Source organism: Engystomops pustulosus, chromosome 3 (assembly GCF_040894005.1).
Source record: "Engystomops pustulosus chromosome 3, aEngPut4.maternal, whole genome shotgun sequence".
In the NCBI taxonomy this organism is placed as follows: domain Eukaryota; kingdom Metazoa; phylum Chordata; class Amphibia; order Anura; family Leptodactylidae; genus Engystomops; species Engystomops pustulosus.
The window spans coordinates 165054265-165074437 of record NC_092413.1 but is presented as its reverse complement, the minus strand read 5'-3'; positions in this window follow the sequence as shown (position 1 = coordinate 165074437).

Below are 20173 nucleotides of genomic sequence, written 5' to 3'. Positions count from 1 at the left end.
CGAGTACGTTCGCTCATCTCTAATAAAGAATCATTTTTGGGCAAGTGTTTTACAGATTTTAGTTACACACAACTACTTTAGACAACTATTACCCACTATTAAACTATTAACAAAAATCTTCATCCCTTCTATTCCTACGGTTGAAAGGGGTTATTAACTTCCACTATTGTGTAATGTAGTATAACTGTAGGCACTGCCATATGTTTACTGTGATTATGGCCTTATGTCACCCAAAATTAATTTATCATAGCTTACTGTCGAAATAGGAGAAGATTGCTGGTGGAATGTTCATTGGCTCCTTCAGTCATAACTCAATAACCCAACAAATGGTAACTCAAAATTTTTGTTCAATTGTTTCAAGTTAGGAAGGTCAAAGAAAAACAAAACTGTCACTTTGACAGTGTTACACTGCAGATATTATTAAACTCTTCAGCAGTGGAAAGAACACTGCTGCTAAGGACCCTACAGAAAACTCCACAATAAATACTACACGCAAATTGACTTTGATTTAGAAAATGGTACTAAAAATCACCTCTGCATCCCGATTCCTGATCTTCTGAATATTTTGCAAGAATTTTAAGGTTAATGTCACTCAATCTTCTTTCCTGAACATTACAGCTCCTCCTGAACTGCTTTCTCTTGTAAAGTAGAACTATTCTTCCAAATGGTTATGTAGATTGCTTATGTATATGTGTGCTTGGGTGTGCAAATTCCTGCTGATCCCAGGGATATTTGTGACGTTAACTTTTGTTCCTTATAGAGCGTGCAAACTCCTGCTCATCCCAGGGATATTTGTGACCTTAACTTTTGCCCCTCATACAGTGTGCAAATTCCTGCTGGTCCCAGGGATATTTATGACCTTAGCTTTCCTTATTGAGTGCTATCTAGAAAGACTACCTGGATTATTATATTTATGCAAGATCCTGTCTGTTTATCTTCCTAGAGTTTTTATGTTTCTCTGTGTAAGCTAGTAGGTAAATTTGCATTGAACAATACTCAATAATTGCAAGGATCAGGGGGATTCTGGACTATGGTCAGCTTCCTATCCTTTTTCTCTCTTTTTATTCAAAAGCCACAGTCCGAACCATGTTGATTAGGTTTGAGTGTGGAAAAAAAACTCCCATATCATCTTGACTTTCTTTCTTACCAATTGCTGTAGGAGGAATTCCATCTTCCATACATTATGGAATGGGAGAAGATCTAGGAACTACCTTCCAACAAATTGATCAAATCCTAATTATTAATCACAAGCTATGAATCGCAAATACATATAAAGAGCTTTATCCTGTCACGGGTGTCCCTGCGACCCATACCTGTGCCCCTCTCCACGGCGCTGCCCCCCTCCCTGGCCCACACTCACCTCTCCACAATCCTGCTTCTGTCCTGGCTAGGTCGCAGGTGCGTCCATGCTCCCTAGGGCGTGTGCGCTGGCACTCGAAGATTTAAAGGGGCAGCATTCCACTGATTGGCACTGGCACTTCCGTGTTTCTCATAAAGACCAGCTGCTCCCTCAACCCCTACCAGATCTTTGAGCTATCATGATAAAAGAAAGCCTCCAAGCGTTGTTCCCATTCTTATTCCAGTTTCCCTTCCTGCTCTGCGTTGATCTCCTGTTGTGACCCCAGACCTGCCTCTGACGTTGCTTCAATTCTGCCAGCCTTGATTTCCTGCTCCGTTCCTGACACTGTACCTCTGCCGCCTGCCCTGAACATCTGCCTACTTCTGACCACGAGACTGCCTGCCGTACTTCAACCTTGGCTGTCACCACAGGCTAGTCGCTCCTGTGGAATGACATGCGGCACCACGCCGCAGCAAGACCATCCTGCTTTGCGGCAGGCTCTGGTGAAGACTGGGTGCAACTTAGATTCCAGTCTCGGGTTTCAGCTAGTACCATCTCCCGTGGTGGTCCTGAGCCCTGACATAGTCCAGATGGTAACAATCTCAAGAAAATAAAATCAAAGAATGGGTCCAAGGTATGCTCAACTTCTTGGGTTAACACATATGTCGGCATGATAATTGTTTGTGGAGGTTAAGGCTTCCCGTCTGGATGTGCTCAGTGTTGCAAAGCACGAGAAGAGGGATATAAAGGGAGATTAACTACGCTGTATGTTACTGAGAAAGTGCCTTGTTCAGCCTACTAAGACACATCCTCTTGGCCAAGTGCATCTCCATTGCAATACTGTGGTGTACATTTGCTCCCCTTTTCAAGGACAATGGGCAATTGAGACTTTGAGAATGAAGGATCTCAGAGCCTTGGCAAACAATAACACATTAGAAAAATCCTACTGGACTTGGACCTCATGGAACCAATTCTGACTCTCTCCTGAAATGGATAGTTGCGGTCACCTCAGGAACAATAATAGTTGGAGATACACATAGTAATGCCTATTCTCTTCTATATTTATATGTTGCCTCCATAGTTCATTCAACCCCCATCACGTTTCCATCTTCCCTATTGTTTCCCCCTGCATTTTTTTTCTGATTCTTTTTTATTACAGGCAGTCCCTGGGATACATACAAGATATGTTCTGTAGGTTTGTTCTTAAGTTGAAATTGTATGTAAATCAGAACTGTATACTTTATAATTGTAACCCCAGCCAAATGTTTTTGGTCTGTGTGAGAATTGTATTTTAAAAATGTTGGATTGTCATAAGAACCAGGGTTAACAATAAAGCTTAATTGCATATTTTTGATAACTGTTACAGCTGATCATTGCAACCTAAGGCTAAAGTGCAGTAAATAACCAACATTCAGAGGGCTGTTTGTAACTAGGGGTTGTCTATAAGGTAGTTGTTCTTAGGGGACCACCTGTATTGTTCAGTTTGCTGACTAAATAATTGGGATTGACTCCTGACACTTTGCTTCTCTATTGTGATCTTTAATGCTTATATTTCTTGCTATTTCTTACTGTATTACAGTTTTTAATTTTGCTACCCCAATAAAACACTCATTGAAACAGAAAAGGGACATACATCTCATATCATGTTATGGGATGACTTAACTCTCACAAGTATCAGGAAAGGTAACAGAAACCGTAAAGTACAAAAACAACAAATACAACAACAACCAAGAAACTGTAAATTGACATAATTAGTTTTTCTAGTGACTTGGTTCTGCATGCAAAAAAATGTTATTTTGAATGATAAAGATAGACAGATAGATAGATAGAGTACATTACGACTTCAATGCAACTGAGGAAAGAAAATATAAAATTACCAGCAACTAATGACCTTGTGTGATGAATGGCTTTTCTTGATATTTCTTTCATATGCCTGAAGATGATACTGTATGCCTGGTTATTATTTATTATATTTATGTATCTCTAATCAGCACATCATTTTTAATAGCTGTAAATTGTGCTGTATCTTTTTCATATTACAAGACTCTTTATTTGTTCTTATTATGTGACTCATAGTTTGAAGACAAGATTGGTGAGACAAGACTTCTTCATTTGTCAGAGTTACTCATTATAAAATATTAAGTCATCCATCTTTCTCATGTCTAAATAGAAGCACATTAAATGTATTCAATAATTCATGGTGCACAACCACTTTCATCATGTTAAGAGGTAGTTACTGACATTGCTCTAAGGTACAGATATGCAACATTATGACCACCAGCGTCATTTTAAACTGTAAAGTCTAACTTTTGTTTGAAACATGACATGTTTTACATGTCATAAGGACATATTAGAATTGTTGATTGTTGTGAGTGCCACACTGGGACAAAGTTGCAGAAATACTGCTCTCCTCTGGATTTTATTGACCATGGTGGTTTTTCTTTCATTAGATAGTGTACAGTACTTTTAAAGGGAACCTGTCACCAGATTTTTAAAAATACAGCTAGTGACAGGTTCCTATAGAAGCCAACTGGGGTTTACACACAAACATTACAAGCCTCCTAATGAAGCTTAGGCAAAACGCAGAGGTTTTTTCAAAGGCTTTAGATAATATTATCCTGTTTAGCAACTTATCCTAAAGTAAAATAATCCTGTCTAGCACATTATATACATATGATTTTTTGATGGATTTGTTAGATAAATTGATTGCAATAACTAGTATACTATAAAGCGATTCTTAGTGGTTAACATATATTTGGTCTCCCAGCTGTATACCCCCGTATTTTTGTATTGTGAAATAGAGAAATGTTATGTGTGAGCCATAAAATTTTTTATAGAATAAAATAAATACATTTGGTAAGAATTGCGGTGTAGAGCTCTGTGTGGTATAAATTAGATATGAGGTTCCAATAGAGCCCTAGTAACTGACTAACACTCTTCTTTTAGTTTAAAATAATTTCCTTTATATCCCCATAAATCAGCTTTATCTTATATTAAGTAATATTAAGTATATTAAGTAAATAGAGCTTTATATGTCTACGGTTGAATATTAACAGATTGTCCCTAAGTACAAGGAGGCAGAGCAGTGATTTGAAGAGACACCGAGCTGTCAGTCACAATAAGGAGTGGGTTCACTGGCAGCCTGGAAGAGGAGAAGAGTCAGACCCAGGAGATAAGAGACAAGAAAATATGTGGAGGACTTGTAATCCTTTACCAACAGGCATTGTTGGTTTGGGGGATAAAATTTTGATGACTGGTCTTCTTTAAGCACTTTGTCTTGTATTGTAATGGGTCACCTCAGTTAAGTTTGACTTGACTTTGATCTGGTAAATTTAATCATTTTAGGGAGAATGCATTATTTGATGACACAGCTAGATTCATTCTCTTGTAAAGTAACTCCCTACTAATTGGTCATCCACTCACTAAACTCTCTCCTCTCAAATCTATTCTTAATGCAGCAGCCAGGCTTGTCTTTCAGATGAAAGGCTAAACAGTTTGTGCCAGTCACTGCACTGGTTGCTAGTTGTCCTTACAAATATTTAAATAATCACCCTCATCCACAAAGCTCTGCATGATGCTGCACCCCCTAGCTCTATTCTCTCATCTCAGTCTATTGCCCAACCAGTGCTCTTCAATCTGTCAGTGATGTTAGTTTAATTTCTACCTTATTTCAAACCTCTCACTCACATCTCCAGGACTTCTCCCAGGTTGCACCAATGCTCTGAAATGCCTTGCACCGAATCAGATTGATAGCGAATCTCCTAAGTTTCACAGGTGCTCTTACAACTCATCTCTTTAGGCAAGCCTATCACACTCTCTAACTGCATGAAACTTTAACTCTCTTTACTAACACACCCTGTGTCCTCCTCCCATCTGTTATTAAGTAAACACCAGATACCAAGCTCCAGACTTTTTCTGCAGTCCCATTGACCTTGGACTTTGTACATAAGATGGCAGCTGATAACTAGTTCAAGAAGCAGCACTTTTATTTTTTATATTATATTGTTCTATTCCTTATAAAGATTGGCTTGACTAGCATACAAGCTTTTAACCTCTTGTGTCACCCCCTTCATCCTCATAGATTGTTAGCTCCTGCGAGCAGGGCCCTCACTACTTTTGTTCAATAAAGATTATTAATATTATTATTAATTCTAAGCAGTTTGGACATGTGATACTATGGAACCACAACAGGTAACTTTCTACCTCGTCCGAAGAAGGTATTAGGCAAAAACCTGGTACTGAGTCCTTTCTAAAAAAATTTTTTTTAAAGTGACAGAATCATTTAAAGCCTCTTTACCCTTGAAGTAAAGTGTTTCAATATTCCTCATTTTAAATGTGAACGAAAAGATAAGTAACTTTGTAAATACAATAATGAGTATAATTCACCTTGTACTGATAAAGTCAACACGTCAAAAAAATCCCGGTGGTGAGATGTGGTGCTTAACTGCTCCTCAACTGCAACTTTAGTATATCCTCCTGCACTGTTAAAACTAAGGTGTGATGTACATGTCACAATGTGAAATGAAGTTAAAATGCTATATTTTACCAGCACAGCCAAGAAATAATGCCTTAGAATGGAGAACAGAAAACAAAATGCAAAGTATTTGCAAAAGAACAATCTATATTTAGACATTCAGGGAAAAGCTGAATGTCCTTTTCTTCTTGCAGTTCAGATATTTTTCTTACAAGAAGAAACCTTTGACAGATTAAAAAAAAAACTTTTGGGGAAGCAAAAAGCAACATGAGATATAATTCTCCTTATTAGCAGAAAACAAACACTTTTAATGTCTTTGCTGAGCTACGTTAAGAATCTGCACTGAATACACTGCATCATGTGTCACATGATTTGATATAGTTTTCCTGTTCCATGTACACGTTGGTGATTTGCTGCTGATGAACTAGAAATGCATATGCTTATAACAAAAACATACTAATTTTGTAGAAAATCTTGCTTTGGCTTCATACAAATACTGACCATCTGATGAACTGGAACCCCACAATAGAATAGTAAGCTATGGGATCCATTCTGGCATCAGGTTCCCTCCAGCATTTCTCACTAACGGGGAAGAGGAAGTGTTTCTGGGATCAAACATTTATAAATGCTCCCAAAGGTACATTTTCTTATGATTTGACTTAATTCGGTAGTTGTAATATTTGTATGAATATATGACTAAATCTATACTGGATATTTTATATTTTAAAGCCACTTTCAAAAGCCAAATTTGCATAGGTTTATTTCCCTTACAATTTGTGTAGCATTTGCCTTTTTTCTTGTAATAAAAATGTGACATTTATACCCAGCTACAACACCTAGATGCTGGAGGGGATGTGGGCATTTGGGATCACTAATCCATACTCTTTGGAAATGCACCCATGTCTCCCCCATGTGGGTGCAGACCAACTCATTCATTTCATCCTTATGTCTCAGATCTTATGTTCTTATGCCCAAAACAGTACTCTTTTTGATGATCCTCAAAACATTCAAGCCATCCCAAAGAGTTGTGATTGTTCACATACTGATTATCACAAAATTGGTGATTACTAGCCATTGGAAACAGACCCACTGCCCACTTTTCTCTGAGGTTGTATATACTATGAATACTACATATGCCTATGAACTCACCTTAGCCTCACACTCCCAATGTAAATTCTCTTTTCAGAACAAATGGGCACCTTGGTTCTCCTCCCCTTATTTTGAAATGTAGTTTGCGATCTTTCCTGTGTCTCTGAACTACATTAATATACGCAGACACGTGTGAGTTATGTCTTAAGGTCTTAATTCCTGTTGATACAGTAACTTAGATTTATTGATAAATGTTATATTACTGTTTAAATTTTAATAGATAACAAGCAAAAATGCTTCTTCACTGACTAAAATCTAGAAGATGGATATGTCTAGCGTGCAGTGCACTACAAATTTACTGCTTATGTTGAATGTTTACGGCTATTATGAATAATTATAAGTCCACCTTTGTAATAGATTGCATTCAGATTTGCTGTAGGCCAAATGCCTAACATGTGTTATTTTATTTGGAAAATCAATAAAAAATTTTCAAAAAAAAAATCTCACATCTATGTCTTACCTTGGAGCCAGTGAAAGGCTTGTACTTACACACAGCTGTCAATCTGGGTAGGAAAACATACTAGGTGAATGGTTAGAGTAGGGATGAGTGGACCTGAATCGCAATGTTCAGTTTATGGTAACACCTACGATAGGTGCTGTTACCGATCTTGGGTGTTAACTCTTTCGATGCCGATGTGGAGCGATGATACAGGAAGCATTTAAAGGGTTAAGACCTGCGATTGGTGCTAACACCACTCACAGTTGTTAAATATTGATAAAAGCAAAGCCGCCGGCGGGATTTAAAGGGTTAATACCCACTGCACCAAGTGTTAGCAGCAAGTATCCGAACCTGAACTGGTCCGCTCATTACTAATCATGAGACAACAATAGTGTCCCTGCAGCCAGTCTAACAAATATGCAGTCAGAGATTATAGCTCTGCACATGAAGATGAGCTAGAAAACAGCATAAAAATAAAGAAAAGAAAATAAGTACCACTTATAGTACTCAATACTAAATGGCTGCTTTTTAATAAATTCTTCATATATAGTATCTTGAAAGGAGGCAGTTTTTACAATCAGTGTTCTTGGTAATGTAACCAACCTAATGATTTTATCCATTACACAGGCATTTAAAGCTTCAGTTTCAGTATTTACTAGAATGAACTAAAAAATAATGGATAATAAGAATGATGTCTGTTAATAATGCATCATGCATTGAGGAAATAAAAGACAATATATGTATTTAATAAGCAATACTTGCATAATAACCAATTTTAGTATTAACTAAAGGAACTTGTCATTGTTCATACCTCGATACAATCTGCTACATATTCCAGCGTTTCATCATAATGTCAAATACAGTAGAAAGGCTCCTAATTGGTATTCACTGTTGTAGACATTCACAAGCAGATAACAGGAATGCAAAATATAACAGTATCTGAATTCCTTTGATGAGACATAATTCATTAGAAATAGATCATTCTTCTGATCAAGAGATAAATCTGTTAAAACTGTGCCCCTGAGAAGAGAAATGTTGTTAATTACCGTGCATTTTTGCTCAATCAGCAGTTATCTAGCTTATGTACCTCACTAAATAACTGTACCTTTATAAGCAATTTAACCTTGAGAAGGTTTCAGTATATGCAAGTAGGTTTCAAAATCTGAGAGTTCATAGACTTAGCAGAATTACTATTAGAATTTACTATACTAATAAATTAAAGCGTAACTGTAAAGTTACTGAGAAAAATTAGTTTTAGCGTAACTGGAGAGAGCATTTGACAACAATTCCAACGATACCTGTATCATGCTATTGGCTTCTTTCTAGCTGTAGGTACAGGCTGGCATATCTGTCATCATTTCTTATTAAATCATATTCAGCTATTCCTGGAGTGGGTGGCACTTTCTGCTGTGACATCAGCTCAGGGCAATGAACCCAGAATGGGACAGTTTGTTTGTAATTGACTGATATGAAGCATGTGACAAGTCACATTCTTGTGACATCACAGAAGGTCCTTTGCCATAACACTAAGCCTTTCAAATAAATCAGCACAGAAGGTTTGTAAGTGGAAAACCGATTACATGTATTTGACATCACGCAAGGTCCTATTTTCTTGAACTCCTCTGCACTACAGCCACTCCCAACAAGCTTCCTGTTATCTGTAGCTATTGTATACAGTTTCTCATTGTTACCATGAAGCATGGAAAATCAAAATTAGCCTCGAAGGAACAAAGTAAAGCCACTGCTATCAGCAAAACACCTACAGACAGCTAATCAGAGTAAATTAGAGAATTGCTTATTTTTGCGTAGTGCAGAGTTAGGCAAAAGTTTTTATACTTTACAGTTGTGCTTTAAGTTTAATTCCCACTTTCCCTATTCTGTCCCCCTCAAATATGTGAGGAAGGAGAGTCAAGGTAGAATCGTTGGATTCGGCGACAGAGGTGACACTCAGAGCCCTCTCTGTGGGCACCCACCCTGTCACCCCAGCACAGAATTCACCATACAATATTCAGGGCTTCCTCCCGCAGTCCCAGCCCACCCAGTACATGCCATGATCAGCACTATTCTAAAGCTACGCATCCATGGCTGCCTGGGACTGCAAGCAGAGTAAGGACGTGTAACAGGGCTGGGTCATCATTGGAGCTCCTGCCCTATGATTCTTCCTGTTCAGGGAACCTTGGGGGAAGCTGCAATAATAATCAGAGCTTCTCCCCCTTCTTTCAACTGTATTGGTGTTCTCAGGACACCAATATGATTGAAAGCTGTGACAAGGCAGGGAGTAATAAGTTACTGCTCAAATTGCCATGTTAGCACTGTGATAAAGAAGTGGGATTTTATTGTAGTTTGGGCACCTGGTCTCTACAAGGTTCACCATCACTCTCTTATGTTTATCCCTTTACTGAATGGAACGTATTAACTCCACAATATATTTACTTGGGATTTACTTGGGATTTTCCCAATAAAATCTACTCCAATTCCTGTCCAGTGTAGATTTCAGCCATAACTTGCAACAGTATCCTGAAGCGTGCTAGGTTAAATTTAGCAAGCCAAACGTCCTCCTATAAGCCACAAAAAAGTGGGGTGAGTGAGGCAAAAAGGGAAAAAAAATCACAATTGCCTAGACGTGCACCAGGAATTTCAACTTTCACCCTTTGTACAGAAAACTTATGTACAAAGCATGTTAAATGCCCCCTACAAACTCTATATAAATAAGTCACTGGTTACGGGAAAAAAATTCCAAATGCAGTGAAAATGGTGAAAAAACGCATTTGCACCATTTTCTTGTGGGTTTTTATATTACGTCTTTCACTGAGCGCCCAAATGACATGTCTACTTTATTCTTTGGGTCGGTACGATTAAGGGGATACCAAATTTGTATAGGTTTTATAATGTTTTCATACATTTACAAAAATTATTTATAACCTTATAACCTCCTGTACAAAAATTATTTTTTTGATTTTGCCAACTTCTGGCGCTAATAACTTTTTTATACTTTGGTGTATGGAGCTGTGGGTGGTGTAATTTTTTGTGAAATTTGATAATATTTTCAATGATATCATTTTTAGGACTGTACGGCCTTTTGATCACTTTTTATAGATTTTTTTATATTTTTCAAAATGGCATAAAAGTGCCATTTTCAACTTTGGGCGCTATTTTCCGTTACAGGGTTAAACGTATTGAAAAACCGTTATCATATTTAGATAGATCGGGGCATTTTCGGACGCGTCGATACCTAATGTGTTTATGATTTTTACTGTTTATTTATATTTATGTCAGTTCTAGGGAAAGGGGGGTGATTTGAAATTTTAGATTTTTTTATTATAATTATTTTTTTTAAAACGTTTTTTTATTTTTATTTTTACTATTTTTCAGACTCCCTAGGGTACTTTAGGCTATCATATACTACAGTATGGCAGTATATGGGGATATCAGCACATTGTAATGAAGGGGCTACCATGGAGATGGATCGCTGCCCACCGATGACGTCACGGGGAGCGGCGATCCCAGGTAAGATGGCGGCGCCCATGCGCCGCTATCTTTTTGAGGCTGCCGGCTGCTTTGCTAGCACCGATCGCGGGGGTGTTACTGGTAAGCCTTTGCTTCAATATGCAGTAAAGACTTACCGGTTATGGAGAGGGCTCAGCCCGTGAGCCCTCTCCATGCAGCGTGACCCGACCGCTGCCGTGAATACACGGCGGGCGCGAAGTGGTTAATATAGGATAGCAGTTAGTTAGGAATTAGAGATGAGCGAGTATACTCGTCCGAGCTTGATGCTCATTCGAGTATAAGCGTACTCGAAACGGCTCGTTGCTTGGACGAGTATTTCGCCCGCTCAAGCTTTCACTTAAGGAAACACAGTGAAGAACAGTGAAGAACATAGTGAAAACAGTGAACGCAGAAAACACGGTGAACACAGGATCATTTAAGTGAAGAACACAGTGAAGAACACATTGCAGATGTTTCCGTACATCTGGTAACGTATCAGAAGACATTAGTGCTGAACCGTGTTCTTCACAATAGTATGTGAAGAATAATATGTGTGAAGAACACATTGCAGATGTTTAACACGGATCTTTCTCCTTTTTGAAGTTCCACGAATATTCCATTGAATAAAAAAACGAACAAACAGGACTGATTTCCTTATTTCTCAATAAAATGACACATTTTATTGCAGAGCCTTGCTCCCCTTGAAAAATGCTCGAGTCTCTCATTGACTTCAATGGGGTTCGTTATTAGATACGAGCACTCGAGCATCGGGAAAAGTTCGACCCGAGTAACGAGCACTTGAGCACTTTAGTGCTCACTCATCTCTATTAGGAATAGATTTTATATTCTATCAAAGCTCCCCTGAACTGTGCATGGCTTTACCTTTGTTTAGCGCAAATATATTGTTTAGCGGTCAAAGTCAGTTGACATTCCATGAATATAGAGACAAATGGACAGGCAAAAGGAAAATAGGTTTCCCCTCATTTAAAGTGTTAGAATAATAGCCTGTCATAATTCATTAGTTTTTATATTGGGAAATACAGACACAAGTTCAGTATCTCAGGTTAAAATGGGTTGGCCACTTTACTTCAAGTTTTATGACATGTGGGGGGAATCATATTAGGCAATGTATCAATACACATCTAATAAATGTTCTCCACCTTGAGTAAAAGCTATTTCTCAACTAGGGGATTGACTTTAGATGTAGTGCAGAAATTTTAATTGATGTATATAATTTATTTACCCAATATCCTGACTCCCATAAATTACAAAAGACTAGAGATGAGCGAACATACTCGTCCGAGCTTGATGCTCGTTCGAGCATTAGCGTACTCGAAACTGCTCGTTGCTCGGACGAATACTTTGCCCGCTCGAGAAAATGGCAGCTCCCGCCGTTTTGCTTTTTGGCGGCCAGAAACAGAGCCAATCACAAGCCAGGAGACTCTGCACTCCACCCAGCATGACGTGGTACCCTTACACGTCGATAGCAGTGGTTGGCTGGCCAGATCAGGTGACCCTGGAATAGACTAGCCGTTGCCCGCGCTGCTCGGATCATTCTGTGTCTGGATGCCGCTAGGGAGAGAGCTGCTGCTGGTCAGGGAAAGCGTTAGGGTGTTCTATTAGAAAAGTGTTAGGCAGGAGTGATTCTACAAGAACCCAACAGCCCTTCTTAGGGCTACAATAACGTTATACTTTTTTTTTTTTTATTTGCTTGTGGCTGGGCTTGCTGGCACTAGTAGTGCAGCTAGTACCATATTGTGAGGAATTTGCAGGGGGACTTGCTACCGTTGTGTTTAGCTCTTAGTGACACACATATCCACCTCAAACACCAAAGTGGGACAATTTATTAGGGGTTTGAGTAGAATTAGGCAGAGTCTGCTGATTTATTTTTTTTTTAGCTGTATTTCATTTTATAGCTCAAACTCATCTTGCAAAGCAGTGTGCTCTCATTGTAGGCTACAAAATAGCCATAGGAGAACCCCAACGGCTTACTTAGGCCTACAATAGCGTTATATTTTCCTTTTTTTTGTTTGCTTGTTGCTGGGCTTGCTGGCACTAGTAGTGCAGCTAGTACCATACTGTGAGGAATTTGCTGGGAGACCTGCGACCGTTGTGTTTAGCTCTTAGTGACACGCATATCCACCTCAAACACCGAAGTGGGGCAATTTATTAGGGGTTTGAGTAGAATTAGGCAGAGTCTGCTGATTTTTTTTTTTTTAGCTGTATTTCATTTTATAGCTCAAACTCATCTTGCAAAGCAGTGTGCTCTCATTGTAGGCTACAAAATAGCCATAGGAGAACCCCAATGGCTTACTTAGGCCTACAATAGCGTTATATTTTCCTTTTTTTTGTTTGCTTGTGGCTGGGCTTGCTGGCACTAGTAGTGCAGCTAGTACCATACTGTGAGGAATTTGCTGGGAGACCTGCGACCGTTGTGTTTAGCTCTTAGTCACACGCATATCCACCGAAGTGGGGCAATTTATTAGGGGTTTGAGTAGAATTAGGCAGAGTCTGCTGATTTATTTTTTTTTTTAGCTGTATTTCATTTTATAGCTCAAACTCATCTTGCAAAGCACAAAATCCAGTTGTGTGCTGTCAGTGTAGGTTAGAAACTAGCCAAGTTTACACTTTAATTTGGAAAATGTTTAACCCGAGGGCTAGGGGTAGAGGACGAGGGCGTGGCCATGGGCGTCCAACTACTGCAGGGGTCAGAGGCCGTGGTCCTGGGCGGGGTGAGACACCACCTGCTGATGGGGGAGCAGGGAAACGCCGCAGAGGTACACTCCCTAGGTTCATCATGTCTCAAGTTACCGGGACTCGTGGTAGAGCACTGTTGAGGCCAGAACAGTGCGAAGAGGTGATGTCGTGGATTGCGGACAATGCTTCTAGCCATTTGTCCACCAGTCAGTCTTCCACGCAGTCCACCCATGTCACCGAAATTGGCACTCCTCCAGCTCCTCCACCTCAGCCTCCTTCCCCCCAGTCTGCCCCCTCCCACCAAAATTTGGCATTTGAACCGGCATACTCTGAGGAACTGTTTTCTGGACCCTTCCCACAGTCACAAACCACTTGTCCTGCTACTGCTGAGCTATTTTCCGATGCCCAGGTTTTCCAACAGTCACAGTCTGTGGGTGATGATGACATTATTCACGTAGTGGAAGAAGTGTGTAAAGAGGTGTCGGACAATGAGGAGACACGGTTGTCAGACAGTGGTGAAGTTGTTGTCAGGGCAGGAAGTCCGAGGGGGGAGCAGACTGAGGGATCGGAGGATGATGAGGTGACAGACCCAAGCTGGGTTGATAGGCCGGGTGAACACAGTGCTTCTGAGACGGAGGCGAGTCCTATAGCAGAACAGGTTGGAAGAGGCAGTGGTGGGGCCAGACGGAGAGGCAGGGCCAGAGCTGGTGCATCAGCGCCAAATGTTGCCCGTAGTCAAGCTCCCGTGGCGAGGGCTAGATTTTCAGAAGTCTGGAGGTTCTTTAAAGAAACATCGGATGACCGACGGACTGTGGTGTGCAACCTTTGCCAAACCAGGATCAGCAGGGGTTCCACCACTACTAGCTTAACTACCACCAGTATGCGCAGGCATCTGAATGCTAAACACCCCACTCAATGGCACCAAGCCCGTTCACCTCCGGCCGGGCACACCACTGCTCCTTCCCCTGTGTCATCTGCTAGTCAGCCCCCTGCCCAGGACCCCGGCCCAAACACCTCCCGTGCGAAAAACCCATCTTCGCCTCCACGATCCTCCACAGCATCCACCAGCGTTCAGCTCTCCATACCTCAGACGCTGGAGCGCAAAAGGAGGTATAGCGCAACCCACCCACACGCCCAAGCCCTCAACGTCCACATCTCCAAGTTGCTTAGCCTGGAGATGCTGCCCTATAGGCTGGTAGAGACCGAGGCCTTTCGAAACCTCATGGCGGCGGCCGCCCCTCGGTATTCGGTCCCCAGCCGCCACTACTTTTCCCGATGTGCCGTCCCAGCCCTGCACAAGCACGTGTCAGAGAACATCCTCCGTGCCCTGACCAACGCCGTTTCTGACAAGGTCCACCTGACCACGGACACGTGGACGAGTGCTGCCGGGCAGGGCCACTATATATCGCTGACGGCACATTGGGTTAACTTCGTGGAGGCTGGGACCGAGTCTGACCCTGGGGCTGGTCATATACTGCCGACGCCGAGGATTGCGGGGCCTACCTCGGTCCAGGTCTCATAGGCCTACTATGCCTCCTCCTCCTCCCACCCCTCCTCCACCTCCTCCTCTGAATTACCATCCGTGGGCATGGCGCCATCAGTCGGTAGCTCTAGGCACAGCAGCAGTGCCATCGCTAAGCGACAGCAGGCGGTGCTCAAACTGCTGAGCCTAGGCGATAAAAGGCACACCGCCCAAGAGTTATTACAGGGCATTACGGCGCAGAATGATCTGTGGCTGGCACCGCTGAACCTGAAGCCAGGCATGGTTGTGTGTGACAACGGCCGTAACCTGGTGGCAGCTCTGCAACTTGGCAGACTGACACATGTGCCATGCCTGGCCCATGTGTTAAATCTCATAGTTCAGCGTTTCCTCAAGACATACCCCAATCTGTCTGATTTGCTCACGAAGGTGCGCCGCATCTGTGCGCATTTCAGGAAGTCCAGCACAGATGCTGCCACTCTCAGGGCAGCGCAGCGCCGCCTCCAACTGCCCGCTCACCGACTGTTGTGCGACGTGCCCACGAGGTGGAATTCAACACTAACCATGTTATCCAGAGTTTACCAGCAGCGCAGAGCGATTGTAGACTGCCAGATGTCAACTTCCACCAGCACTGGTAGTCAGGTCAGTCAGCTTCCTCAAGTCTACAATGAGGAGTGGACGTGGATGTCTGATATCTGTCAGGTGCTGAGTAACTTTGAGGAGTCAACACAGATGGTCAGTGGTGATGCCGCCATCATCAGCCTAACCATCCCGCTGCTTGGCCTGTTGAAAAACTCTCTGGTCAGCATGAAGTCCGAAGCTTTGCGCTCGTCACAAGAGATGGGGGAAGAAGATTCCCTTGTTGATAGCCAAAGCACCCTTAGGTCTGTTTCTCAGCGCATATCGGAGGAGGTGGAGGAGGATGAGGAGGAAGAGGAGGAGAATGTTGGCGAGACAGAAGAGGGGACCATTGTTCAGTCCTTCACTGTTCAGCGTGTATGGGTAGAAGAAGAGGAGTTGGAGGAGTTGGAGGAGGAGGAAATGGACAGTCAGGCCAGTGAGGGGAGTGAATTCTTGCGCGTTGGGACTCTGGCGCATATGGCAGATTTCATGCTAAGCTGCCTATCCCGTGACCCTCGGGTTCAAAGAATTTATTCCAGCACCGATTACTGGGTATTCACTCTCCTGGACCCACGGTACAAGCAAAATCTTTCCACTCTCATCCCTGGAGAGGAAAGGAGTGTGAGAATGCATGAATACCAGCAGGCCCTGGTGCACAAGCTGAAACAGTATTTCCCTTCTGACAGCGCTAGCGGCAGAGGGCGTACTTCTGCGGGACAAGTAGCGAGGGAGAGTAGGCAAGCAGGCAGCTTGTCCAGCACTGGCAGGGGTACGCATAACAAGGCCTTTGCCAGTTTTATGTCACCCCAGCAAGACACTGTCACCTGTCCCCAGTCTCGGCAGAGTAGGGCTGATCTTTACAGAAAGATGGTGAGGGAGTACGTAGCTGACCATACCATCGTCCTAAATGATCACACAGCTCCCTACAACTACTGGGTTTCAAAGCTGGACATGTGGCACGAACTGGCGCTGTACGCCTTGGAGGTTCTTGCCTGCCCTGCCGCTAGCGTGTTGTCCGAGCGAGTTTTCAGTGCAGCTGGTGGCATCATCACCGATAAGCGTACACGCCTGTCGACTGACAGCGCTGACAGGCTGACGCTTATCAAGATGAATAAAGCCTGGATTTCTCCGCATTTTCATTCTCCACCAGGTGAAAGAAGCTCAACCTGAATAATGTATGCACTCCTCCTCCTCATTGTCCTCCTTCTCCTCCTCTTTGTACACTAAAGCATAGGAAACTGGCTATTTTTTGCCAGGGCCAACTGGCTCTAGCTATAGTACTCTATGTATTTAATTTTTCTGGAGGACCACCTACCTGCTCCTCTGGTTTGAAAACTTTTTTCGACTGCCACATACAGGCACTCAATTTATTTAATTTTTCTGGAGGACCACCTACCTGCTCCTCTGGTTTGAAAAAATTTTTCGACTGCCACATACAGGCACTCCATCTATTTAATTTTTCTGGCGGACCACCTACCTGATCCTCTGGTTTAAAAACTTTTTTGGACTGCCAGATACAGGCACTCAATTTATTTAATTTTTCTGGAGGACCACCTACCTGCTCCTCTGGTTTGAAAACTTTTTTGGACTGCCACATACAGGCACTATCCAAATTAAATTGTCTCCATAGCTGCCTCCAAAAGTCGTCCATATAGCTGCCTCCATACATGGTCCCCTTATCAAACGAGCTGTGTCAGGCAGAATTTTGGGTTGTTTTCATGGATTACACATCAAACTTGTTAACTTTGTCGCCACCCTGCTGTGTAATCCACAAAATATACTGGCAAACTTTTATCATTTACCGATATTATTTCAGCGCTTCTTGCGCATCTGTTTACATTCCCCTAACCCGCCATATCCCAAACTTATAAGAACGCTACTACACTTGATCTTATACAAAAGGTTCTTAGAAGTGCTGTTTGGGGAGTAGCCTAGAGACAGGGGCTTGGATTGGCGAAAGCTCGCCTGGCAGCAGAGCGCCAGCTCCATCCCAAGATCCAACTAACATAGTTTTAACTGCAGCACCTTTAATCTACTACTAGTTCACTGCCTCCATACATGGTCCCCTTATCAAACGAGCTGTGTCAGGCAGAATTTTCAGGTGTTTCACCAGATACATAGTGGAACTCGGCCCATCTGTCGCCGCCATGCTGGAGACCTGAAGTTGCAATCATAGCAGCGCAATATGAATGCCCCATACTGTCGCTCTTAATCATGGAAGTCGTCTCCATGGCTGCCTCCACATGTCGTCCCCTTATCAAAAGAGCTGTGTCAGGCTCATTTTTCGGGTGTTTCACCAGATACGTTATGGAACTTGGTCACTATGTCGCCACCATGCTGTGTTATCAACTAAATATACCGTCAACCTTTTGTTCACATAGGAAATCATTTCACCTCCTTTGGTGAAACCTGAGTCCATTTAGGGTATGTCGCCATGACACTCTCTAGCCTGCTGCCGCTGCCTCTGCCTCTGCATGCCGTCCCCTATAGTGTCAGGGTCAATTATTGGATGTTTTATATGCTATCTAGCCTCATTCGGTCACTCTGTCATGGCCATGCTGTTGCCCATAATTTTGGCATAATGGTGCGATTAAGCAGCCTCAGAGGCATCCATGCATGCTGCCCCTGCTGTTTCCTGTCCATTTCCATGGTGTTTCCATCCTTTTCTGAGGTTCCCAGGTGTTTGGCCAAGCTTCCCTGTGCAGACCCTTGGTCCCCTTGAAAAATGCTCGAGTCTCCCATTGACTTCAATGGGGTTCGTTATTCGAGACGAGCACTCGAGCATCGGGAAAAGTTTGTCTCGAATAACGAGTACCCGAGCATTTTAGTGCTCGCTCATCTCTACAAAAGACTTGATGTGACAATACTACATGGAGGTGACATTCATCATGGGGTACTACTATATCCAGCTTAGGGCTCTGGATAAAAGGAAATTATGTGCCGAAAACCTGATAACAAAATAACATGCATGTCAGGGTTCGGGATGAGTGAATCCTCTGGAGGTGTTACTAGCCGACACCTGGGACCAGAATCTAAGTGGCACCTGGTCTTCACCAGAGTCCACCACAAAGCAGGATGGACTTGCTGCGGCAGGGTGCCACCAGGTCTTTCCACAGGTGCGACTAGCCTGCAGTGGCAGCCAAGGTCAAGGTACTAAGCAGGTGGTCAGGCTTGAGCAAAATGTCAGGGCAGGCGGCAGAGATTCAGAAGTCAGAGTCCAAATTGGGGTCAGCAAATGGAGATAAGAGCAGAAGGGAACTGAAACACAGAAAGACGGAACAGAATGCTGGAACACGGGAATATTGGAACACGAGAGCGGGAACACGGAGACAAAGGAGCAGGAACATGGAGACACTGGAGCAGGAACACGGAGACACTGGAGCAGGAACACAAAGACACTGGAGCAGGAACGCAGGAACAGGAATGCAGGAACAGGAACGCAGGGACGGGAACACAGGAACAGGAATGTAGAGACTCACAGGGGGCTTCCACTTCACACAATATGGCTGAAGATCTGACGGGGAGTGATGGGAACCGCCAAATAATATAGCAACCCCAGAATTATCCAGTGCCAATCAATGGTGCGCTGGCCCTCTTTGAGGGACCCTAGGGAGCTGAGATGTGCTCGCGGGCCAGGCCGGACAACAGCTGGAGCGTAGAGAGGTGAGTTTGGAGCATGGGCAGAGCCACATTACATGGATCACGTGGGTACCCGTGACAATACATATGTACATCGGTTTATGTATTTTTAAAAATTCATTTAAAATAAATATGTAGTTTTTAACTGATATTTTGCATGACATTTGGAGTGCTAAAGCCACTACTTGCAATTTGATTTGGAGCCAGAGGGACCCTTTTCCATGCAATATAGCTCTTAACAAAACATGCTTCTCTCCATGAACTAAGACAAGTTAACTGACTCCCGTTTTGAAATCTTAACTCCCTTGCTTGGAATATCATTGTACAGGTACAGTTTTTGCCATATGTTTATGAGCCAAGACGTGTAACTGGAGATTACCGAATATTGTATTGGTGCCAGCTGTGGGTGGCAGTTGTATGGCATACCAATGGCAGAGATGCCATGAAAGGGTCTTCTATATGCTTCCCACCACAATCAGACCATCAGGGTTGTGGTATCCGATAGTTGTCATGGCTGCCCTGGGTCCAATAATTCACCCCTGGGTTGCTTAATGCATCCACAGGGCAAGATATTTGTAACTCTTAGTTTATTACTTGTTCAAGTACAAGTATAAGACAAAAGTCAAAGGCATTTAAAAGCTTAATTGACACCCCCCCCCCCCCAAAAGCTAAGTTTTGCTGTTTCTTGAAAATGTGAAAAATTGCACCTAAATATTCTAAAAAAATCATGCCAACCTTAAGCAGATTTTCTGTAAATGTTAGTTAGTAAGCTATTTGGTGGTATGACTATCTGCCTGAAAACAGAAAAGTTATATTTTTAAACATTTTTACAAAATTTGTTTACAAATT